Raw genomic sequence first — 26,892 nt, 5'->3', positions numbered from 1 at the left:
GGAGTTTTGGGGGTCTTCTATATAGAGTATCATGTCATCTGCAATAGTGACAATTTGACTTCCTTTCCTATCTTTATTCTTTTTATTTCTTTCTCTTGTCTAATTGCTGTGGCTAATGTTTCCAAAACTATATTGAACTGGAGTGGTGATGGTGGACATCCTTGTCTTGTTCCTGATTTTAGTGTGAAGGATTTCAGTTTTTGACCATTTAGTATGATACTGGCTGTTGGTTTTTCATAGATGGCTTTTATCAGTTTGAGATAGCGACTATCTATTCCAATTTTTTGTAGGGTTTTTTATCATAAATGCATGTTGGATTTTGTCAAATGCTTTTTCTGCATCTATGGAAATAATCGTATGGTTTTTGTCCTTGGCTCTATTGATATAGTGTATTACATTGATTGATTTGCTTATGTTGAGCCATCTCTGCATCCCTGGAATGAATCCCACTTGATCAGGGTGTATGATCTTCTTGATGATCTTCTGCATTCTATTTGCTAGTATCTTATTAAGGATTTTTGCATCTATGTTCATTAGTGAGATTGGCCTATAGTTCCCTTTTTTGGTTGGGTCTTTCTCTTCTTTGGGGATCAAGGTGATGCTTGCTTCCAGGAATGAATTTGGGAGTATTGCTTCCCTTTCAATTTCATTGAAGTGTTTAAATAGTAACGGCAGTAGTTCCTCTCTAAATGTCTTGTAGAATTCAGCGGTGGAGCCATCAGGACCTGGGCTTTTCTTAGTTGGTATGTTTTTAGTTATGTTTTCAATTTCATTGATTGATACTGTGTTGTTTAGAATTTTTAGGTCTTCTTCGTTCAACTTTCATAATTCATACATATCTAGGATTCTGTTCATTTCTTCTGTGTTGTCCATCTTATTGGCATATAGGTTCTGGAAGTAGGTATTGATGATCATCTGGATTTCTGCTGGGTCTGTTGTCATTTCACCCTTTTCATTCTTAATTGCATGGATTTGGGCCTTTTCTTTCCTTTTTCTGATAAGTTTGTCTAAGGGTTTGTTAATTTTATTCTTTCAAAGAACCAACTCTTGGCTTCATTGATTTTTTTTTGTATCATTCTCTCAGTCTCCATTGCATTGATTTCTGCTCTGATCTTTATATTTCCTCCCTTGTATGAGCTTTGGGGTTGTCCTGCTCTTCTTTTTCTAGAAGCTTGAGGTTCAGCATCAGGTTGTTTAATTGGGCTCATTCTGTTTTCCTAATATGTGTATTCACTGCTATGAATTTCCCTCGTAAGACTGCTTTCATTGTGTCCCATAGATTCCAATATGTTGTACTGTCATTGTCATTTAATTGAAGGAACTGTCTGATTTCTTCTTTAGTTTCCTCTGTGACCCATTGGTTATTCAGAAGTGTGTTGTTCAATTTCCATGTGTTTATGAAGTTTTTTGAGTTTCTTTTGCTATGGATATCCAATTTCATTGCACTATGGTCTGATAATGTACAGGGGATAACTTCAATTCCTTTGCACTTACTTAAACATGTTCTATGTGTGAGTATGTGGTCTATTTTGGAGAAGGACCCATGTGCAGCTGAGAAGAATGTGTATTCTGATTTTGTGGGGTGGAAGACTCTGTAAACATCTGTTTAGTTCATTTGTTCAAGAGTTCAATTGAGTTCTAGTATTTCATTTCTTATTTTTGTCTAGTTGATGTATCTATTTGTGACAGTGGAGTGTTGAAGTCCCCCACTACAATTGTATTAGTGCATATATGACTTTTCGTGTCCGTTAGTATTTGTTTTATATATGGGTGCACTAGTTTTTGGTACATAGATATTTATGATTGTCATCTCTTCCTCTTGGATTCTTCCCTTTACAAGGATGTAGTGTCCTTCTTCATCTCTCTTAATCAGTGTTGGTATGAAATCTACTTGATCTGTGAAGAGGATAGCTACTCCTGCCTTTTTTTGGGTTCCCATAGCATGGAGTATTGTTTTCTACCCTTTAACTTTTAGTCTATGAGTTTCTTTTTGAATTAAGTGTGATTCTTGTATGCAGCCTATTGTTGGATTTTGCTTCTTGATCCATTCTGCCAGTCTATTTCTTTTGATAGGTGAATTGAGACCATTAACATCGATAGTTATAACTGGTAAGTATTGACTTATCATTGTCATGACTTTTTCTTTTTGTTGGATTCTCCCCCTTTACATTTAATTTCTTGTCACCCCTTATGGGTTCATTTTGCTGTGCTTCCTGGGGTTGTGATCTTCATTGTCTGTTCCTAGTATATTGTGTAAAACTTTTTGGAGTGCTGGTTTGGTATTCATGAAGTTCCTAAGGTGCTCTTTGTCATGAAAGTATCTTATTTCTCCATCCATTTTGAAAGCTAGTTTTGCAGGGTACATCAATCTGGATTGGAGGCTGTTTTCTTTTAGAGCTTGGAATATGTTACTCCAAGCTCTTCTTGCCTTGATGGTTTGTGTTGAGAAGTCTGCTGTGATTCTGATGGGCTTTCCTTTTTATGTGATTTGTTTCTTTTCTCTGACTGCTTGGAGAAGTTTGTTCTTCTTTGGGGTTTCTGGAATCTTAACAATTATATGCCTATGTGTAGATTTTTTTTGATCAAGGCTATTTGGAGTCCTATATGCCTCACTTATCTGTATGTCAAGCTGTTTTCCCCTTCTTGAGAAGTTTTCTGCTATTACTTCTGTGAACATTTTTATGTCATCTATACTCTCTCCTGTTTCTTTGTTGACTACAATCAGTCTTATGTTATTATTCTTTGCATTGTCTAGCAGCTGCTGGATTGATTTCTTGTGATCTCTTATAATTTTGAAGGAATTTTTCTTTTCCTAGTCTCTAATTGCAATCTTATCTTCTGTATCTGAAATTCTGTCCTCACATTGGCTCATTCTGCTGTGTAGACTTTCAATGGAGTTTTTGATCTCCTGGAAATCTGTTTGCATCTGTTTTATGGATTTTATTTGTTTCCTATGTTGGGATTCCATCATGTTCCTCAGCTCCTCTCTAGATTTATTAATCATGTCTTGTACTACGAGCACAATCTCTGCTGTTATTTGAGAAATTATTTCTGATTTCATTTTTTCCAGATCCTCTTTTGTTACCAGTTCAGGGAGTCCAAGTGGTTGAGTATCAGAGTGTTCAATCTCATTTTCCTTTGGGGTTGCTGTAGGTGATCTGGAAGTTTGGTTTTGAGACTTGTTTACATGTCTTCTCATTTCGGGGGGTGGGGGTGCTATTGGCACCCACGCGGCTCACCTCCTCTGGGCTGGGAGCTGTGGAACAGTGGCCCGGAAGCCCCTTCCTCTACATTGGGAGTGGTGGAATGGTAGCCTGGAAGCCCCTTCCTCTGGGCTGCAAGCTGTGGAAGGGCAGCCCATAAGCCCCTTCCTCTGGGTTGGGAGCGGTGAAATGGCGGCCCGGAACCACCTTCCTCTGGGCCTGCTTTTTATTTGACTATAGCATTTATTATCATCATGTGTCAATTGCTTGTCTGTCTATCCCTAAAATGAAAGCTCAGACAGGGGATGTACCTTCAGCATCTACAATGAGACTCTGCAGCTAACAGGTAGTAAATATTTTTTATAAATGAAAGCAAACATCTGTCTTAGATTGTCTAAAGTAGACTCCGAGGCAAGAGTAAATATGTGAGTGATTTACTATGCAGATGGAAAGGGGTGAGGGATGCAGCCAGGTCCTAGCCTCAGCGTGCTTCTGAGTGGAGACCCACAGAGGCAAGGGGGTTTTCATGCCCCCTCCCCAGGTAGTTGCTGTTCACCCTGGAGGATGCAAATTCCAATGCATTCTCCCCTCTCAGCTCCCATAGCTCATGAGAAATCCTCTAAAGAAGGAAATAATTATCACCTATTAGCAACAAAGCTATGAAAACTGGTAAGAAGGATTCAAGGTGCCCACTGTAATACTGAATGAATGAGAGAAGGGAGGAGGGAAAGAGGGAGGAAATGTTGAAATATATATAGTTTTCACAGTGGAAACCGTCACACTAATGGAAAGGTGAGTGTGCAAAATATCAAACACTTGGTAGGAAACAAACAGTGTCATTGTCATGAGTCACAGTACAGTGGACACAAAGTGTGAACTGGGCCTACAAGCGACTGTGCCCTCTGGGCGCGCAGCTAAGGCAATGTACCGCCAGATGTCCCCAGACTCACATACATTGCCGACTCCTGGACACCTGAAGCAAAAAAGAAAATCACAACCTCCCAAACGGGAGAAGCCCTTCCTTCTCCAATGTCCCTCCTGCGCCCTCTATTGACAAAATTTACCATCGCGCTTCCTGCCCAGGAGAAATGTTCACAAAATCCAGTCCATTACTGCCAGGGAATACTAAAGAACTTGAAGTTGACATTATGTTAATAATTGATGCACACGATCAGATTAATAAAAAATTCCTGATAATGGTTAATTCTAGTCCATGTTTAAATTTCTCCAGTTGTCTCAAAGTCATTGTGTATAGTCTGGGAGTTTTATTTAACCAGGCACTAATCAAAGTTGTAATTCCTTTTGATTTAGAACAGTCCCTCCTGGTGTTTATTTTAATGGCATTGATTGTAGAAGAAATTAAGTCAGTTACTTCAGAGACTGAGTCACCTTCAAGATCTGCCTGATTTTCTCTTGCTGTTGGTTTGTTTTCTGTTTTCTGAATTTCTTACAAACTGGAAGTTGGATCTAAATGTTTGATTAGAATCAAGTGTAATGTGTTTAAACAAGAATACTTCATGCATAACACTGTACCTCATATTGATCACATTAGGGCATATAGTGTTGGTTTCCCACTATTAAGACAAGAAACTTCATCTCATGGTTCAGATAGTGATGGCCAGATTGACACTTTAAAAATATATTGTTTATCAAAAACCTTTTACTTGATGGTATAAAGTCCAATTTGTCATTGGGGGTTATAAATGGACATTTTCTAATTCAATCTTTTTATATATTTTAACTGGCATCTTTCTGTAAAAGAGAAGTTTCTTTCATCAGCTGGAAATTAACTACACTTTTCCTTAAAAAGAAGAAAATGCATGATTACCTATTTCCAAAGTAAAGAAAAGAATATTGACTGGAGGAGAAGAAGAGCTGTTTTGGGGAAGAGCTTGGGAATGGTTGGTGTGTTCAAAGATGACAGAACAGCCCAGATTCCCATGAGACCAGTAGGAGGGACAATAGGAGGCTGAAGGGAAACCAACACAAGCCATCTCTTTTGTAGTCTGTGTCCCACAGAACTGGATCAGGAACTCTTTTACCACTTAATTATCTTTCCAGTCATCTTTGGCATATTGGCTGCAGAATATTGATGCAGAATTCAGAGAATTGACTATATTTAATTTACAACCAACACAGAATGATTGAGTGGCTACAAGGCAAAGAAGATGCCTGGGCTGCTGTGTGTGTAAGTGCTCAGAAAATACAACACAGAAAATTTAAAAGGGGCATTCTTATGTATTTTTTACTCTTACAAATAATCATTTTCTTCAATGATTTGATGAAAGTTTTTTTAACTACAATCTCTTTTAAAATGTGAGATCCCCAACTAAAAAGCCAAGGGTATGTCTCTAATTTTATGGATTTAACATATTTTCTCAAGGCTGCCATATCTTCTCCATAATTACCTCTTATGGTTTGTATCTGGATGTTGCCTCAAAGCCTCATGTGGTTATAGGTGAGACTTTTTGGAGGTGGTTGGATCTAGGCTGTGTGGTGCTGGGATTTGGATGTGATGCTGGGATTGATTCACCAGTGCAATCCTAGGATTAAGGATTTGAGCACTACCTGCTGTAAGGATGGGTAGCCTGGATAAGATATGAGGGACAGAAAGAGCTGCTGTGCTTGTGGCTTGTCTCTTGTTGCTTGCTGCTTGCTGCTTGGTGCTTTTGTTGCCTTCTGCTTGACATAAACTGTTTTTTCTGCCATGTGACCCTTCCTTTGAGCCAGACAATTATGGATTGAAACCTCTACAAACTGTGAGCCAAAAAAATAAACCTTTTCTCCTTTAAATTGATGTGTTGGGTATTTTGTCTCAGCAATGAAAACAGTAACTAAAACATTACCTTATTCAAATGTACATCTCAAAAGCTTCATAAAATACATTATCTAAATAGGAAAGCAAAGTGGTGTCATATGACAGAGAATTGGGCTAAGATTTTTGACCTTAACTCTGGTACTAACCAGAAGTATAATCATGCACAAGTTAACCTGTGTTACGGCTTGTGTTTAGATGTCCCCCTAAAGCCTCATGCTTTTTCAGAGGTGGCTGAATCTAGAGTCTGTGACTGATTCATGGTGGGGGGTAGGCACTAGGATTAAGGGCATGAGTGCTAGCCACCCTAAATAGTCTGAATAAGATAAAAGAGGCAGAAAGACTCTGTGGAGGTCCCTTGCTGCTTTTGCTATCCTGTGGGTGCTGTGAGCTGTTTCTCCTCTATGATGACCCTCTGCCACCCTGGCTTGGAGCCAGCCAATTAAGGACTGAAACCTTTACAAACTGTGAGCTAAATAAACCTTTTCCCCTTTTACTTTGGGTGTCAGGTATTTTGTCTCAGCAATGAGAGAAAAGTGACTAACACAACCTATCTCAAAATCAGCTTTCTCATCCATCAAATAAAGATAATAATTCTCTGGTGTTGAAAGTAAGCATGGATTTTAGGAGCAGAAAAATCTAAGTTTGTCACCTTAGATGCCCTCATTCTTGATAGATGATTTTGATAAACTAAAATTCAGAGAACTTCTATTTCTTTTTTTAAGATATAATTTTAAGAATTTTTTTAAATACTTTCATTACAAATTTTAAATTTGGAGAAGTTCCTTTTTCCCACCCAGAGAGTTCAGAAATATAAGCTAGTTCATTCATTTTAAATGAGCAAACATTATAAAACAGTAAAATTTCATCCATAAGCTTTTCCCAGTTTCTAAGAGACAATACAACCTTTGGGAAGCCAGTGTACCAAGGTTAGAGAAATTGCCTCACCAATCAGAATTTATAATTTAATTCCTACACTTAAGAGAAAGGAAGGATAAAATGTGTGCGGTCCAACAGGGCAAAGACTACTCCCAAATTATATTCTTGGATGGACTCCACATTTTCTACATGAGATGATATTGAGTTTTTCTTTCTCGCTGGCCTTTCGCATGTTTCCCAGGTGCATTGCTATTATGCCCTTTCCCTTTTTTCACAGAAATGAATAAAAACTTTCTTTGAATGTAGCATGATATTGGATGTGACCTCTGGTATCTAAAACTCACTGGTTCACATGTGACTGAATTTTCAATGAGAATAACCCATGGACATTTATCTGACTTGATGCCACGAGAAGAGAGATAATAAAGGAACTCAAATAAATTCAGCAGCCCTGCAGTGGCAGAATACCCAGGTTCCAGATACAGTTCATAAGGCTGGGGTTGCAGGTAATCCATATAAAGCACTTGTCTTATTCTGACCTGGAGCCAGTGTTCAGAACAAACCATAGGCCCATCAGCAAAAAACAAAAAAAAAAGCACACATAGCCCTCCAAACACACCAGAGTGCTCCACTGCTTCAGATGAGAACACAATACTTACTGCATTTGTTATTTATTGCCACGTGATCAATTACCCTAGAACTTACTGGTTTAAAACAATGGTAAACATTTCTTATTCTCAGTTTCTGCAGGTAGGCTCAACTGGGTGATTTCTGGCTCAGGGCCTCATATAAGGTTACAACTAAGATGTCAACTAGGGCTATCATAATCATCTGAAAGTTTGGCTGAGGCTGAAGAACCCACTTTTCCCCCAAAAGCCAAAAGAGAATGAAGCAAATCAGCAATGTCTTGTGTGACCTTCATGGAAGTCATATCTTGTCACTTCTGCTGCAGTACTCAGCAACAAATTACTAAATCCAATTCATATTCAGGGGAAAAGAATTGGCTCTGCCTCTTAAAGGAAAGAGCATTATTTCATTGTGGTAAAAGACACATATACTATTTAATTAATTAATTAATTAATTTTGTGATATGGGAATTGAATTCAGGACTTCTTCATTGAGCTACATCCCCAACCCTTTTTTATTGTTTATTTTGGGACAGGTTCTCACTAGGTCACTACATTGCCCATGCTGGGCTTGAACTTTCAGTCCTTCTGCCTCAGCCTCTGTGATAGTTTAGATCTGGTATGTCCTCCTAAAGCCTCGTGGGCTCAGAGACAGGGATGCAGGAGATGATTGGATTATAGGAGCTTACTTTCTTTTAGGAAATGGGGGCTGGTTAGGTGTGGGTCACTGGGGGCATGACCTGAAAGGGAGTATCTCCCCCTACCCTGTACCTCCTTTCACTCTATTGGCCACCAGAACATGACCAGCTTTACTTTGCCCAGTTCCTTCCACCTTGCTGCTTCCGCCTGAAGCTGGCTGACCATAAAAACTTAGACTTCTGAAACTGTGAACCAAAATACATCTGTCCTCCTTTAAATTGTGTCAAGTATTATATTTTAATGTCAAGAAAGTGACTAAGACAGTTTTCCAGAGTGAAAATTTACCATTTTAACCATTTTAAGTGTACAATTTGATAATGCTAAGTATATTTTCATGGTTGTAAGTCAGATCTCCAGAATTTTTTCATCTTGCAAAATGAAGCTCTATGTACCTATTTTAAAACTTCCCATCTCCCTTTCAACCACTAACAGCAACCATTCTGTTTTCTGTTTCTATGAATTGGATTATTTTAGATACTTCATATATGTGGAATCATAGAGTAGCTGACCTTTTGTGAGTGGCCTATTTCACTGAAGATAATGCCCTCAAGGTTCAACCATGTTGCAGCATATGTCATGATTTCCTTCCTCCTGAAAAGGAACAATATTTCATTGTATGTATTGCTCACATTTTATGTATGCATTCATCTGTTGATGGACATTTGAGTCGTTGTTGTCTCTTAGCTGTTGTGAATAGTGCTTCATGAACATGGGAGTAAGATTCTCTTTGAGAAACAGCTTTTGATCTTTTTTTTTTTTTTTTTTGGTACAGGTGATTGAACTCAGGACCTTGAACTTTTGAGGCATGTTCCGGAACCACTGAGCTAAATCCCCTGACCATTGATCCTTTTTGTTATTACTTTTAATTCTGTTTTTCTACTTCTAATATGTTGAGGAACCTCTACACTGTTTTTTATAGGGTCTAACCATTTTGCATTCTTACCACAGTGCACACCTTTCAATTTCTCCTTAACAACACTTGTTGTTTTGTTTGTTTTTTTAATATAGTGGCTACCATAATGGATATGAAATAATATCGCATAATTTTGACATAAACTTCTTTAATAATTAATAAGCTTGAATGTCTTTTCATGTTTGTGGGCTATCTGTATATTATCTTTGAAGAAATGTCTATTCAAGTCCTTTGCCCAGTCTGGGCATGGTGACTCACACCTGTAATACATCCACTTAGGAGGTTAAGGCAGGAGGATCAAAAGTTCAAGGCCAGATGAGGCAACTTAGTAGGATCCTGTCTCAAAATAATTACATATTTCTTTTAAAGGCTAGAGATGTAGCCCAGTGGTAAAGCATGTGCCAAGCCTATGTGAGACCCTAGATTCAATCTCCAGTACCTCTCCAAAAAAAGTCCTTCGCCTTATTTTTTTTTTTTTTTTTTTTGAGAAAAGGTCTCCCTATGTAGTCCAGGCTGGCCTTAAACTTGCAATAATCCTCCTGCATCAGCCTCCTGAGTGCTGGGATTACAGGGCACCACCATGCCCAGCTCTTTGCCCATTTTAAAAATCAGGTTATTTTTGTTGTGCTAACTGTTGAGCAGTGAAGGAACATATGTAAGCCACAGCATTATCTTGAAGGTTGTGGTGAGAACTGAATTCATTAGTGCAGGTCATGTTACCTGTTACAGAGTAGTCATTAAAAAATATTATTAGTCCTCACATGGTTGTTATGTTAAATAATGTTGTGTTAATAATATATATAAAGCTGCTTTAAAAACTATAAAGTGCTCTGCAAATGTGAGTTAATGTTCTAAATTTGTATGCAAAATACTTTTTAGTATTTGTCGCATATTTTCCACATTTAAATATATAAATCTTTTCATCTATAGACTTCATTTTGTTTTTAATTGATTCCCTTTCTTCTATTTTGTTTCATGTTTTATCCAAAAAAGCAGCCAAAATATGAGTAAAGGAGTAGAAACAATAACTAATTTTTCTAAACCAAAGCCAGAAGAAGATCTATTTAAAACTAAAATAAAATATGAAGAAAAGCTGTAGCAGATTACACTATTGAAAAATCCTTGGAGAACCAAAATTGCTGCTCCTTCAGAGAATATGAGTGATGTTGAAAGATTAATAACGTTTGGATAACATTAATTACAGTGATGTTATAAACTCTAGTATTCCAGTTGCCATAACAACCTGCTATATGTTGGTTTTCTAATGACATTTTGAACAAGTGCTGAGGCGAATGCATCACTTCAGAACTGAGATTGCTGTCACTCAGCGATTTTTAAATTGAATTGTTTTGTTCTTAAAAAGTCAGAATATGTCACTGTCTTCAAAAATATTCTCAAAATTATAGGGAGGAAATGGTATGCATTCCTATACAATTATAGAGTACTCAAGAAAAAGAAATATATTTTGTTTTTAACACAAAATTAACAGATTTCTTTTATAGGAAATAGGAGAAAAGAGAGAAGGAAATGGGAAAAATTGTGCTTCATGCTTCTTAAAAGACTTTATTCCCTCCGAAAATTTCTTGACAATAACATTCTTCTTAGAGGACCTTGCTTTTACTGATTATTCTCTCATCTCTCCATTCTCTTCTGTCCACCTCCCTCTTTTTTCCCCTTCTGATGAATTCTTAGAAGCCATAATTTTCATCAGCCTCTTAAAGTAAGTGGCAGAAGGCTATTTTCTTCATTCAGCCTTCTAATCTCTCTTCCCTCTGTTGCCCAACCCACTCCCTTCTTTCAGGGACTGCCCAGTGGGTATAATGAAAAAAAGAGTACTGGCCCCTGGCTTCTTATCACATTGGATTTTCACAGTCCCAGGAGAATGTGTTAAGTACATATTGTGCCACTGATGCAAAACAAATCATGGTAATAGATATGTTCCTAGGTTCTTGCTCAGCCCACAGCCTACTCCACTGGTACTGTTTGGGAGCAGCCTGCCCCACCCGGCACCAATAAATATGAACCCCTGACTAAATCAGAAAGGACCATCAGAACCAACTCATCCACAGCAAATGACTTGGATAGTCTCATCCCCCTATCCTTCTGGTTCTCCTCTTCCTCCTTATCTCTTCTTTCTCACGCTCTACACATTGAGCCAAAGTGAAAGTTGGCTATATGCAATAGCTTTAAGGCAGAATGGTGATGTTCTGTAGCCAAACTTTGTGTAACAGGATTCTGAAAAGAAAGCAGCATCGCAGCCTGTACAATGCATCCCAGGCAGCAGAGCTGGCATCATTCTGTGCACTATAAACCCTGGTCCCAATGCCATACCTTCTTAAGCAAGTCTGGGTCTGTCCTTTAACCAGGTGTGCTACTGAAACTCTTGCAACACTTTCTCTTCTCCCTTTGTCTCTATTCTTAGAACTTTCTTTACCCCATTCAGACTTATCCAAGGGCTTTGATCATGACCTTCCAAAATTCCACTGAACTCCTCAGCAGCTTCCCAGGGACACTGAACTAATTAATCCCCAGTTGTGCTTTCCCTTCAAGTCTTCTCTGGATGCACCTTATAACCTGACTTTATGGGGACAGACATGAACAGGTTAGGCAGCAGTCTGGACCTGTTTTATTTGATTGGTCACCCATGAGGTCCTTTTCCAACTTTTTCACCCTACTCTCTGCCTGGGGACATTGAGCTGGATGGGTTTCATCAGCGGATTTCATGCTCTTTGACCTCCTGTTGGTTGCTGTCAATAAGGAATCTCTGCCAGGAGATAAGAGGGAAGGAGGAGAAGGAGGCCTCTGCTTTTTCCTGCAGAACTGTCTTGCAGTCACCTCAACAGGATTCCCTCAGCCTAGATTCCAGTAACTGAGGCCTCTCCACATGTTCTCCAGCCCAGCACCAGTAACTGAACCCAGCTGTACTCACTGTCTCTTAAGGAATCCTGACACATCACATGCACCTCTGTAAAGAGTTGCTTTATTAAGCCTTCCCCAACTTAGTGCATGGCCCATCAGTTTCCTGTTAGGATCCTGACTCAAGAGTCCCTAAGAAGTTTGGTCCATCCTATGCCCCCTTCCTATCTATTCTAGGTAGATTCCATTCTGCCCTCCAAATCCCCAGGATGTTCTACCCCAAAACACATAACTCAAAGATTCTCCCTCCATGCCTGAACCAGAATGAGGAGATAGGAGTAAGAGGAACTGTTATGGCTTTTATCTAGATGCCTCCCCGCCAAAGCCTTGTGTACTCCTAGGTGGGGCTTTTGGGTGTAATTTAATCATGGGTGTGTGATTTCTCAAAATCTACAAATATGGACCCTTTCAAAATAGCACTTTGTAGAAATAACACAAAAAGGGGAAAAATGTACACTGAATTTTTTATTGACTAAAGAGCCATCTAAATTGACTACAGATTCAAACTTTCTTTGCAAAAATTATCTGCAAAAACTGACCCAAGAAAATTAGACTTGTTAGAAAATGCTCACAAAAGACAACAAGGTAGCAAGAGCTAAAATTGGGGAAATTCAATATACTGTAGGCATATAATGTGAGAAGTGAATAATCTAAATTATTTCAGTAAAATTAAAAGTACTGAAAATTGTTTAACTGCACAGTACGAAATAAAATCAAATAGTTAACGCAAAAGAATTATTTCCAGAAAATAATTTCTTGATGATATTCTCAGCAATGTTGGAATAATTGTAATGAAATGTTTGCTTTATTTATTCAGTATCATTCAATAATATCTTCAGGGTCAGAACAACTCTAAGAAGGAAATATCCTGTGTAGGATTTCTCAAGCAGCGCTCACTTCAAGGACTTCCATTTTTAACCCTTTATCATGTTTGAGGAAATCTAGAAACTCCATCCAGGACCCTATCAACTTGCCTGCATCAAAATTAGATGTACTTAGTGAATGATCTCAGCTAGTTGCTAAAATCAAAGTTTACCAGAAGGCCTGAAATTTCAAGGGAAATTGGCACTTTAAAATCAGTCTACACACCCATTAGGATGAGCACTATCCAGAAGAAAGAGTTAACAAGGATGTCAAGAAAATGAAATCTTTGTGTACTGAACATAAAATGGTGAAGACCCTATAGAAAACAGTGTGGCAATTCCTCAACAAATTAAAGGTAGAATTGTCATATGATCTAGAAACCCCACTTCTGGATATGTATCAAAAAATCAAAAGTAGTATATCAAAGAGATTTGCATGCCTATGTTCATAGCAGCACTATTCACAACAGCCAAGAAGTGGAAGCAACCAAATGTCCATCAGCAGATGAATGGATAAACAAAATATGGTATGTACATACAATGGGATATTGTTCAGTTTTAAAAAGTAAGGAAATCCTGACATACGTTACAACATGGTTGAATCTTGATGTCACTATGCTGAAGGAAGTAGCTAGTTAGGAAAAGACAAATGCTAAATGATTCCATTCATGTGGAGTAACTAAAGTAATCAAATTCATAGAAACAGAAAGTAGAATAGCTGTTACCAGGGAGTGGTGGTAAGGGGAAATGGGGAGTTTGTAAATGGGCAATGAGTTGCAGTTTTGCAAAATGAAAAATTTCTGGAGATCTGCTGTAAAATGTGAGCATGATCTGCACACTTAAAAATTATTAAAATGAATTTTGTGTTGTATGCTCTTACCTACAATTAAAAATATTTTTAAAAAATTAAACTACTATGTACAGGTACAACTATGTACAGTACAACTACTATGATGAATGTGATCATTATGTATATCAAAAGTATACCAATAAAATTAATTTTAAAAATTAAACTGTCTTGACCACAACATTTCATCCAAGAATGGATCATCTGTACAATATTGATTCCATAATATTTTAATAAAGCTGATTGCTTCTTGGCCTTTTGGCTAATATCAAGTATAATAAAGCTGAAAACTTCCTACCCCCCAGTGGCCCGGTAGCTGTTATGACATTATAGGACAATGCATTACTCACGAGTTTGTGGTTACACTGGTGCAAACATACCTATTGTATTGCCAGTTGTATAAAAGTATACCATATACAACTATGTCCAGTATATAATACTTGATGATAATAAAGAGTTGTGGTGCCAGTTTATACATGTACTATACTATACTTATAGACATGATAGTATATTACTTCTACTTAGAACAGAAAGTTTACTATAAAACATGCCATATTGGGCCAGCATCAACCTCCTACATCAAGGTCACATCAAGAGCCCACATTGTTTTTCCTACATCGTTTATGTTTGGTAAATTACCCTCTCTCACATCCACACAACACATCTCTCAGAGTGTGTCTCCACCATTAAGTAACACGTAGCTCTACGTGAATTTGCATTGGGGAGAATTTGGACAATTCAAGCAAGTTGAGGCAAGAGCTTACCAGGATTCTTCTCCAACTTTTCCCTGGAATTCCTTTTAGGGTAGATAAAAGTAAATCAAGCTGGTCTGGAGACCATAGCTCAGAACAGAAATTTCTCTGAAACCTGTGCTCTGTCTCTAAACTATATACAAATTTTGCTCGCCATTTCATATTATACCAAGGTTTATTTTCATGTGGAAATAACATCTTAACTACCATGGAAGGAAAAGTTCACATTTCCTTGAGTGTGATTCTAGGCCAGGATCATAGGGTTACCTGGCTGTTATACAAATGAATGCAAAAAAAGAAGAAAAAATTAGCCAGCAGAGACAAAGAAGGCTTAAACTGATTCATATGTGGAAAAACCTTCAATGGATTGTAAAAATTTAAAACTTCCCCAAATTGCTTATGATAATAAGATTTAATTTATAAATCTATCATCCAGTTTTATACTTCCCATGGTTACTCAGTATAAATAACCTAGTTGAGAAAAACATGCCAATATTTAAAGCCACACTCTGTGATCAGAGCCACCACAGTTCAGGACTCGAAACCTCCACAAAAGGGAGGTTTTCCTCTTACCCATTCCCTTTTCTCAAAACCAGAGTTCCTGAAGAGAAAATTTCTGGTGTCATCTCTTTGAAAAAAGAACGTGGAAATTAAAGTTGCACCACCAGTCATCCTCAGTACTGGAGTAAACAGAACTAGTAGAACACCTTCTGCACTTTGGCTTCCTGGCAGAACACCCACCTATACTTCAGAACTCCGCTTGGGTCTCACCAAATCCTGGTGAAGCTTTTGCTGATCCATTCCTTCCAGCCACACCTCTTCACTCCCTCCTCTCCAACCGCTTCAGTTAGACTCTTTCTGTGGCAAGGATCAGAGTCAGGCTCAGAAGATATCAGGTGATGTGAGCAATTGTGACAGCTAGTGAGGCAATGAGGAAGTAAGGCATCACTCTGTGCAGTTACCCAGCCTGCTGCATGGCACCCTGGAGCGTCACCAGGAAGTAACCGTAGCTTCCCCAGAGAAGAAGGACCATTGGCCCCTTAATCCTATGACAGTGTCATGTTTACAATCAACTACTCTCTTTCTCTCTGTTTCTGCCTCTCCATTTCAGCAGCAACCTCCTCTTTTCTTTTTTTCTAATTCTACTCTGGTCCCATAGCTTTTTGAGCTTCTCACACTGGTAAAGGCTTGTAAGACATCCTTGGTTGGATCAGTGAGTCACCTCCCCCACAGGGAGGAATTCTTGCATTAGGCCTCTGGAAATCCCATTGGTAAAGCTAGAGATAATTGCCTTCGCGAAGTTACAAATTCCTGATCAGTTGAACCATGGTCAATTCTCAGGGTCATGTGACACAAAGTTTGGCAATTTATGACAGAGAACAGCCTATGCTACTTTGCTACAAAAGCAATTTGCATATGCTTACACGATTCCATCCATCATAACATAGTATAATTATTTCTCCATAGCCCAGTTTCCTGCCAGACAGTAGCCCTAAGGCCAGTAACAGCACCTTTTTCTGGGCACCTACAGCACATAGCATGGCTGGTAAGTTCTCAATAAAGATTTGTCAAAGTTAAATCAAGGAGAAATCAGAAAAGCTGAATTCAAATTCCAGTTTTGCCATTTCTTTGCTATCTAAACTGAACATTATTTGTCTGTGCTTCCCTTTCTTCCTATGTAAAGATATTGTTGCAATAAATATCAGACAGGATGTGGACACACTAGCATGGTTGCCTTGTGTATAAACACATATATTTAAACTCCATCTTTATTTACACTACTGCCATGTATTGTAATTATGTCCAAATATCTCTCCCAATCTGAGGGTACGTTCAAAGGACAGGATTTGTGTCTTACTAATCTTTGTACCCTTCACTACACTGTAAATCTTTGCACATCAAGGGTATTTAATGTGAATAAATGGTGTGGAAGGTCAATGGATTTAGAACTGTATTGCTTCAGATCTTCCTAACTTAACATTCTTTAAGAATTAAAAACAAGCAGAAAATATGAAGCATAACAAATAACTTAATGGTCAAGCCTATTTTTGATAACTCCAGATACCTAATGATCTAAGAGCCACATGAAAGCTGGGCAGCTCGTGTTCCAGTTTTTCAGTGTGTGTCTCCACCTGCTGTATTTATTGGAAAGTGGCAAGAGTGAGTTTCCAAGTGTCTTTCCTTGCACAATCAAAGCTACAACTGGGCCCTAGAATACCAGCACACGTCCTCAGGCACCACTAGAGGGCAGGCTAATGTCTACTTCAGGACACTTTCACCCAAAGACCAGCAAGTCTTGAGGAAAAAAGAAGTAAATGCACCACTTGCTGCTAGGTCTAAGTGGAAAACTACATGTGGGCATGTCCAGAGTTGTAGTTTGTGTTTCCTTACTGAGATATGATCTCCCAGCTCTCCTTTCCTTTTGTTTTCTATTTCCTCCCAGATCTCTCTCCTTTGGACTGTAACAAGCCTTTTTTTTCCCATCACAAGCTTAACCCACAAAAACAAATCAAGATGAGGTAACACAAAGAAACACTGCATAATTTTGTTGGTGAAGATCGGACAGTTGAGGTTTCATTTGGGTTTATTTTTAAATAATCAATTTTTTTCAAAGACATATTTTCTTAATTTTTGTATTTTGCTACTCTTCCAAGATGGAAATGGGATTTGCAGAAAGAAAACAGGAATTGAATGTGTGTGCAGGGGTGAAGGTGTTAGTAAGGATGGGAGGAGGACGGACAAGCAGATGCTGAGAGGCTGGATGGACACAGAAAGTATGTTGGCCAATGGGTACTACTGAGCCACCTGTAAATGGCTCTAAATTCCAGCTCCAGTTCATAGATGCCCTTTTATGTATCACAAGGGCTGCCATTCTATGCACATTACAGTGGCCTAAAGGATCTTCCAGTTCAGATATGAGCCCTGCGAATGAGAAAAACATGGAGGCTAATGGTAGGATCGATGCTCAAGGAGCTACTTAGAGCAACATGGAGAGACCAGCCAGCCAGCCACCTGAGAAGCTGGAAGGTTGTTCCAGCAAAGCTGGTTGTGGAAATGTGCTTCCTTGTAGACTCCCCTTGGATTATCTTCTTTTCCCGTGGCCAACACTCTCAAACACTGGGCTGTCCTCTATTCCCTTCTCTGGAGAGTCAAGGGGGTAAGGTCATGAAGGTGTCTAGCAAAGTTGTTGAGCAAACTAAACATTTCCAACTCCAAATGAAAAACTAATAAAATTCTAACAAAGCTGGGTATGGTGCCACATAAATGCCCAGAATCACAAATAAATAAATATAATTTTTAAAAATCAGATGAGAACTTCCTCTAGTTTCAGAGCAATGGTTAAGAGAAGTTCATACCCCTGGAGACTATGCCAATGTTCTGCCACAGATGAAGAGAGCTCTGTGCCTAAGTCAGTGTCTGCTTTCTCCAATTTGGAAAAGGCCATAGTCTTTCAGTTCTACCTGCAAGGCTGCAATTGCTCTAATTTCATAGCAGGCTAATAATAAGCCAGGCTGTAAGTTCAAGGCTATTATTGCTCTCTAACATTGTAATAGCCAATTAACCGTTACTGTACTTGAGTTTCAATTATTTTTTATCTTAATACTTCTGAGAGTTTTCTCCAAATAATCACTGAAGGAGGAGTTTCCACCCCATTTGGTTATTCTCTTAAAACTAGTTCTACTTAACCCACTGTATTATAGATGAGAAAGATCGTTACCTTGCATATAACAAGCACATATGAAGAATTTAAAGTATAATACTTAACTGTATTTTACATTTTTCACACCTGCAATTTCAAATAGCCACCCTAGAGAGTGTGGCTAAATATTTAAATGTTCATTCTTGGCCTGAGTTCCAAAATACAGATTCCTACGCCATGGGATCTCTGAATCTTCTGAGTAAGAAAGAGGGAATCTGCCTTTTTAACAATTCTCCTAAGCAAATTTGAGACAAGCTAAGTTAGACAACAGCGATTAAACTTTTTTAACTGCTCTAAGTTCCCTGAAGTCCCTCCACAAAGAAGCTGTTGAAAAATAAATAATCCTTGATTAAAAAGGAGAGTGCAAAGTGGCCACATAAAGTATATCCACACCTAGCCACTCTTCAAAACTTCTATGACCACTGCAAGCTCTCAACCACTACAGCATCCTCTCAACCTATATCCTGGATTCCATTGCCCTGTAGTCAATTCTCCAACAGCAGCCAGAGTGGATTTTTTTTAAAGATAAATTCTGCTTCTTAGGCTCTTGCTCAGAACCTTTGAATTATCACCAATAAGCCTCAAAATAAAATCCAAATTTCATGCAGCAGCTCATGTGGCCCTGTGAGAATAGGCTTCAGTCAGCTTTCTTAGAGCCCTTGGCTGGTTTTTTTGCTGTTCTTCAAACAAACCCCAGGGCCTTTAAGCAAGCTGTTTCAAAACTGTCCCTCAAAATTTTGGGTCTGCCCCCTTCTCACTGCTTTTAGATGTCTGTTCATATGTCAGCTCCTCAAAGAGTCCTTTCCTCACCATGGGTCATCTGTCCTGCCCTGAGGGCTGGGGGAGGCAGGGCCTTGGGATACCAGAGAAAGATTGCTGTAGACCTTCTCATCATCACAAAGCAGGGGCCCAGCTTTTGTCTATTGAATGAATTAATGAATAAACTTAAGCTAAATCTAGGATCAAACAGAAAATATTAAATCTATGTACAAATAGAAACCTTCTCTTTCAATTATTCTATGGCATTTCAACAAAGTTTCCATTTAGAATTGTGTATGGAACCTGGCCAGTTTTACACCACCATGTATTGTGCCAATCACTAAAATGATGAATTTTGCACAAGGAAAGAGTTTTTTCAAGAGGCAGCCACACAGAGATGGGAAAGTAAGTCTCAAAAACACCTCCCTGAGGATAAGGTCGAGAAATATTTATGAGATAAAGAAGCAAGGTAATTTAAGATACGGGGAAAGGTGATTGGAGGTGAAGTTATCAGCAGTGTGCACAAACATAATCTTCATGGCACTCCATAGGATGCACATGCTCGGAAAGCAGCAACATTAGCATGATCTGAGGTGGAGCTTTGGGCTCTCTGACGTCTAAAGTTCACCCATGCACATTTGTGAAGAGATAGTGGATTCAACAAAAGTGACCTTCAAGTCCCTAGAAGTAACCTTGGCAACTGCTATCATCATGTCTTACATATCAGGGGTATTAGCTATAGCAAAGCTAGTGGGAGGCTAAGAATGTATTGCTCAGCTCTGTGACCTCCAAAATTAGTGATTTAAAGCTAACAGTGGATAGCTAAAAGCAAATGAAACAGGAGGGTTTAGCCAGGATATTTTTATCAGTTTCACAGTCATGCACTGCCTACAAATGTTTTAGCCAAAGATGGACCAAATGTACAGCAGTGGCCCCATAAGATTTTATCTATCACCTAATGATATTGCAGCCATCTTAGTTTGTACGCCCTATGATATTTACACAATGATGAAATCACCTAAGAATGGATCTATGTCATTAAATTACAAAAGACTATACACTCAACTTTCAGTCTACCCTTGTCTTGCTTCTTAGGAATGAGTTCCAATAGGCCTCTGGGAAGAGACACTTTTTTTTCTAGAATAGGGATTGAATCCAAGGCCTTCACACTGAGCTACAGTCCCAACCCTTTTTATTTTTATTTGAGACAAGTTCTCACTAAATTGCTAAGTTGCCCAGGTTGGGATTGAATTTGTAATCCTCCTTCCTCAGCTTCCCAGAGCACTGGGATTACAGACATGTGTCACTATGTCCAGCTAAAGATGCACTCTTGTAGAAAGGCACTTCAGAGTTTTCAGGTGTATACCCAATATATTCCATCTTAATTTTTAATTATTTATTTAATAATAATTTTAATATTAATATAAATTTAAGAAAGTGGATTTCAACAAAAATTCCTGGCCCTGTCTACCCCTGGAGCACTAATAGGCTCCTCTTCCCTATAGTTGACAATGCTTAGCATGTGACCCTCCTGATCCATGCTCCACCCTTGTCTGTCCTGCTGACCCAGTGGCCCAGAACATTGACCTTCATGGATGGCACCATATGGTTTCCCCTGCTCTCTATCTTCTTTGGGGTTTGGGCAATGAGTAGCATCAGTAGGACTGGCAATAGCTGCTGTCCTCTGTCTAGGGACCCAGTTGAGTCAGACAGCTTTCTGCTAAACTAGTCCTCTCTAGGTTTTAGTAGCTTCCCCTTTCCCTTGCCCCTGTAGGCTTGCATGCTGCAGTTGCTACCCCTGGGATATTTCCTCTAACCCTATCCATAACTTTGTAAATAGCCCTTCATTAATCTTTCTTCAATCACTCCCTTTGGGTAACATTTCTACTCCTTTATGCAGAGTAACAGGTTTATGAATGTGGTCTTGTTACCTAATGATTATCAGAACCTAAGTTGTTCAAATGACATTTCAGCCTTTTCCTTTCATTGTCTACACTTTTTTCCCTCATTTCCTGAACTGTTTTCAACAACGTCTGGCCAGGGATTTAGCTCACTGGTTCCGCCGCCTGCCTCGCAAGCACAAGCAGAAGGACCAGAGTTCGATCCCCGGTACCAAAAACAAAAAAACAAAAAATGTCAACATTGCTGACCTGTGCCTCTGCTACAGCCAGCACTCTTAGGAAGACATAACATTCTGCAGCTCTCTACTAAAAGGGTCTAGGCTTTTATTTTCTTTCAGAATACCATACTTACATTTTAAGCACAGAGAAATTTTTAAAAGTCAGCTACTAAAAATTCTTTAAAATGACTCTCCCACAACACCTGTCACCCTATTTATTCTCAAGTCCCCATGAACGACATTGCTTTAGGCAATACTGGTTGTGTGAGCATTTAACTAACAAATATCAGCAACTGGGAAGCCCATAAATAGCACAGAGGACAAACAGGATGACTCAGTAAGCCCTCTGAGTCAGACTGGCAGGGGCTGGCCTTCCTCCTTAATTATGGGGCACTTAACCCATCATCTCTGAAGTCATCCTGGAGCCTCATCTAGACAATGTCATGCATTAATTTCCTTTGAAGATGGGCAGTCCTCCTCCTTCTTGCTACCATTAGAAATTAAAGTGCCTGGCTGACAGGGCTGCTGTGAGCTAATAGTATACATCCTCAGCAATTAGCTCCCTCCTGAGATTGCCAGGTGTTCATGCTGTTAGCTGGTTCTAGTCCTGGCTTAGGCACCTTCAGTCTGTGGGACCAGACACATCACTTCAGCTCACTGAATTTATCTCCTCTATCATAAGGGTAATAAAATGTGCCTAGCTACAGGGTTATCATGAAGATTAAAATCAGTTCTGCCCATGATATGACATTCTGGAAAAGGAAAATTATAGAGACAAAAAAAAGATCAGTTGTTGCTAGGGACTCAGGGATGAATATATGGAGCACAGAGTATTTTTAAGGCAGTGTAACTAATCGGTATGCTACTGTATGGGTACTTTTTCTTATAGTTCTATGGACATTTATCTACGGACTTTGATTAAGTGCCCATAGAACTGTACAACACTGACTAAATCCAAATTGTAGACAAGTGATTTTATCTAATAACAATGCATTGATATTGGTTCATCAATTTTAGTGAATATAACACACTTATGGGAGATATTAATAGGAGAGATGAGATGGAAAGGAAAGAGATGGGTAGATGGAAATCCTGTGTACTTTCTGAGAAATTTTTCTATAAACCAAAAACTGCTGTAGGGGATAAACTATTTTTTCAAGACCAGTTTGGATCAGATATATGAGAGTCCTTTTTAAACTCTAAAGAGCTAAATAAACATAAAGCATGACACCTAAGTGTGCTCTGTATCACAGAGAAAAGTAACACCTTGATTACCTGTCTTGGTGCCTTTGAAGTTGGTCAAGACTTCCCACCTTCACCGAGTAGATTTTTGTGGCTGAAATAGATTTCTACAAAAATCTGTCTGAATAGATCTCTACAAAATCCATAAGACAAAGATTCTCCCTTCACACAACTACTACCTCTTTAAAATTGTCCAGAGAGCCAGGTGTGGAGATGCATGCCTTTAATCTCAGCTCTCAGGAAGCTGAGGCAGGAGGATTGCTGCAAGTTCAAGGCCAGCCTAGTCTACATAGTGAATTCAAGACCAGCCTGAACTACAAAGCAAGACCCTGTCTCAAAGATAGATAGATAGATGATAGACAAATTATCCAGGGAATTTTAATACATAACCTTCTCCAACACTTTTTCTTTTTGTTCTCTGCCACTATGTTTTTGCTGTGCCCAATACTTAGCAATTATCTTTGATTAAGGTCACACTTTTCAGATGTGAAAAAGCTATGAGAAGATTTGGGTCAGGATTAAGGTCAACTAGGTTGCAGAGGAAAATCTTTCCTCCCTTTAAACCAGAGAATGTCTGAAGTAGACAGAGCTTTTCACATTGCTTTGCTGGAAACTGGGCAGTGGGAAGGTAGCACTTAACTTTATAAGGATTTATAAGGTACAGGGGCAGAAAGAGGACCAGTGGGGTAAAAATTGGCTCTAATCACACAGTGATGACAGAACTGGGATTTAAACTGAAGGCTGAGGAAGCTGGCAAGTAAGATTAGCCAGCTAACTTCAGCCAATTTATTCTTGAATAATGGTAGTCAATTGCATTCCTTCTTGGATAATACATGTATTCCTGAACTTTCAAAGCTTTTGACAAAGATTTTCACTGTTCTTGCACTATGATTGTTGGAACTCTGTACTAGGAAGTATTAATAGATATTACGACCAGAAAAAGTTCTGTGGTCAAATAACTAGGAAATGGTGCACATGACAGACCCCTTTGTGAGCAGTTATAGCACACATTCACACATTAAAGACTCTAGGCATCCAGCTGCTAAGAAAGGGCTCAGCTTCATTTAAACTCCAACTTTTCCTAAATTTACTTGGGCATTGAACACTGCACAGTGTGTTTATTAACATTTTTTTTGAATGCCAGCATAGGGAAAACTGATTAATGGGAGTTATGGCCACCTGGCATAATTCTGGAGGATCTATGTTGAGGAAAGAAGCTCATGTCATAGCTTTCCCACCTATCCACAAGTGAGAATGACATGCCCTCCATGTGATGACAGTACACATTTATGTCCACATTCTATGGTCACAATTCCCTACAACTCAATGCTAGGTCCGGTTATCATTGATTGTGCGTTGAAAAGACTCTCAGCCAAGAAGCATATAGAGGTTTGCTGTAATACTACTGCCAACTGGAAAACAAAGAGAAGCCAATGTCTGGAAAGAAACTCAGAATAGAAAACAGAATCTGATGGAAGGAAATGAAGAAACACAAGCTATGAATTTGACATCTCTTGCCTCCTTTCTACTCCCTATCTCATTATGTAGACAGAAGCATCTATGGATTTAGAGATCAGTATCCTCAATGAATGATACTTGAAATTTAAGCCACTTTGAATACCAACAGGCACACAGTGATTGCACAGAGAAGAGGGGGGAAACAGACTCTGAGAAAGATACGTTTGCTACACAAAACTATAAATGAGCATGAAAGCTTGGGTCTTTGGAATCTAATAGTTGAGGTCATTTTTCGAAACCACTCCCAATATCAGGGCACAGGATATCTTAAGTCACACCCAAATGGTCTAGCTAAAGAATGTGACTAAAGCAGGAAAGCAGCCATTGGGCTTGCCACAGAGGATGAGAGCATGTTCTGTCTGGGGGTATGCATGTCCCTGTGCAGAGTGGGCCTGCAGCTGTCCACTCTTGGTGCTGGCCTAGGAGGTGGCAGTGCCAAGAGGGAGGCTGCTATGAGCAGAATGGGGCTGGGCTGCCACTCCCTCAGACTCTAATTGAGGATGAAGAATTTCTGAACCAGCTAGGGGCTAGAACTCATCCAAGAATAGCAATAGAAGGGACCAGGACTTTTTACATTTCTCCCATAGCAATCCAGATCAGAACATTGTTTCTAAGGAGGCTTTAGTTTCCCTGGAGAACTCTGGTTTCAAAATGGACTTTCTTGACAAAGAGGCATCTGATAAAATTAACTGTGTGTTAAATTGGAGTGCAGGGGTTAATATTAGGCTAGGTCTCAAGCATAAATTGTCACAGGAGAGACACTTCAAAAGCCAGAGGTGTCATAATAGAACACAAAGGTAACTAGACAAGGAAAATGTCCAAATAGGAAGATCATGTGCACAGTGGCTAGGAGCATGAGCTTTATGTGAGATAAGCTTGAATTATAATCTTAGCCTTGCCACTTACTAGGTATGCAATCTGGGGCAAGCTAATGAACCTTGCTGAGCCTTAGTTTTCTTAATAGGAAAGTGAAACTGAGAACCTTTTAATCATATGGGGATTAAATGTAACAATACCAGTACAGTTAGCATTATTCCTTGGCATGTTGTGGTCATTTTAAAAGTCAAATTTCTCTCCAGGATAAGAAGAGAATAGATGAACTAATAGGGGAAATGATGAGAAAAGAAAGGATGCTAAAGCCGTCTATGCTTTGATGGAATATCCACGGAGGGTTTGGGATATATTTCAGTGGTAGACTGCTTGCCTAGCTTGTGTGAGGACCTGGCCTCAATTCCCAGCACTGCGAAGAAGAAGAAGAGGCGGGGGGGGGGGGGGGGGAGCTGGAGGAGGAGAAGAAGAGGGGGGGGGGGGGAAGGGAAGGGGAAGAAAGAAGGAGTCAGAGGAGAAAGAGGAGGAGGGAAGGGGGAGGGAGGGGGCGGGCAAGGGGGAGGAGGAGGAGAGGGAGACAAAGAAGGAGGAGGAGAAGGAGGAGGAGGAGGAAGAGAGCCACAGAAAAAGATCTCAGCATTGTTGCAGCAGGAAAACGGGATTGATCTGCTGCCCAAAATGTGACTGAACATTTACATCCTCTGCATGGCACTGAATTGATACAACTAGAAGGTGCCAGAGGAAATAGGAAGATGGGATGGGGTTTAATTTTGGGTGAGTAATTTGCCTTGCAGGAGTTGTTTGGGTTTTGGAAAAGAGTGATAGTTTTCTTTTTTGTCATGAAACAAGCATTTTCTGGTCACTCTTTAACTTCCATTGTAGTTCCCAGCAGTCCTCACTTTTTATGTGTGCCTGGAAACAGGGTCAGAATGAAAAGGATGAATCCAAGCCTCTTTGCTCTATGCCTGCTGTGCTACTAGAGATTGAGACAAGAGGTCCCTCTCCAGGCAGGGCTGACCCTAATTTCCCAGTCCCCTTCCTTCCTGTGTGCCATTGAGACACCTCACTGCAGCACATTCGGCCTGTAGGGCTGAGAGGAAAAGCTCAAGGATCTTTTTATAAAACACAGTTATGAGATCAATGGAATGGCTTTGAATGCACTGGCTTGCTAATGGGAATTTTTATGAGAGGGAAATAAAAGAGAAATTAGCTCAAATTTCCCCAGACAGATGTTTTAAAGAAATCTGAGCCTTCTGAAATACTACAAAAAGCTTTTCTAATTCTAAGAAGCAAAATTGTTGTTAGTTAAATGCTTAATGTTTATTATCACCAATATATTAGTTTGAGAGAAAATTTATGCCACAGTAGAGTTACATTTTCATGTAGTACTATGAGTACATTTAAAGGTATAATTAAAGTAACGATACAGTATACCCATTTCATAGAAGGTAGAAAACAGTTTCACTATTTTTCATTAGCTTATAACCTTATATTATCATGTGTTTTTTAAAAATTATATTGTTTGATATTTGACCAACTTATCTGGCCAAGGAATATTATCTTTAATTATTAGATTATCCCAGGGAAATAAGCACTGCCAGTGGGTGTTATGATTCTGTTTCTAGAAGTGTGGTGACCAGAAGCCCTTTGGCCTCAGAAATGATATTTCTACACATTCAGGAGAGTAAGAACTGAGTTACATCAGCTATTTGTTGAAAGTGTCCCATCAAAATCTGATAAGTGAAAACAAAAGACAAGTGTTTACTAATTTATACCTACAGAGTAATGTCAGATTAATAGACCAGGTCAAAATAAAGAACTATCTATATTGTTAGAAAAAAATTGTGTTTTAAAAAATGCTATTCTTGATCAAAACAGGCCACAAGTATTGTAAAACATAAGAGAATTTGGAATCCCAGAACTACAAGTGGAAATGGATGGGAGAAGCCCAAAATAATGAAAATATTCATTTAGTTTCAGCTGGTTCTTAAATGAAATATTTGCCATAGTTGCATTTGTTTTACAGAATTCATGCATCAAGAAACATTTGCTCATATATCCCAAACATTCATATTTAGTAGTTAAAAATGAGTGTATACAATGTACATTTAGACAATAACAAAGGTGCCACAAAGAATGAATTCTTAATCTCCGGACAGCAGTAATTAAAAGAAGTTCTATAGTCTCTGAAAAAAAGGATTACCTCACTTTCT

At 39.0% G+C, this 26,892-nt stretch overlaps 1 long non-coding RNA gene across 5 annotated transcripts in view; it reads right to left on the bottom strand.

Moving 5' to 3' along the window:
• Nucleotides 1–26,892, bottom strand: part of LOC110345479 (uncharacterized) — a 442,224-nt gene that overhangs the window by 314,403 nt on the left and 100,929 nt on the right. For 4 of the 5 annotated variants that reach the window (XR_015442355.1, XR_015442357.1, XR_015442358.1 and 1 more), the window contains exon 3: nt 8,732–8,813. This is a non-coding gene — a long non-coding RNA (uncharacterized LOC110345479). Of the gene's footprint in view, nt 1–8,731; nt 8,814–15,254; nt 20,336–26,892 lie in introns of those variants that run through there. The other variant, XR_015442356.1, reaches the window with a different exon arrangement.

This window comes from Heterocephalus glaber, unplaced genomic scaffold, assembly GCF_053883595.1.
Source record: "Heterocephalus glaber isolate CG9 unplaced genomic scaffold, H.glaber_assembly_v1.0 deba00001543, whole genome shotgun sequence".
NCBI classification, from domain to species: domain Eukaryota; kingdom Metazoa; phylum Chordata; class Mammalia; order Rodentia; family Bathyergidae; genus Heterocephalus; species Heterocephalus glaber.
The sequence above is the reverse complement of the archived record's forward strand: the minus strand, read 5'-3'. Positions and strand labels throughout refer to the sequence as shown.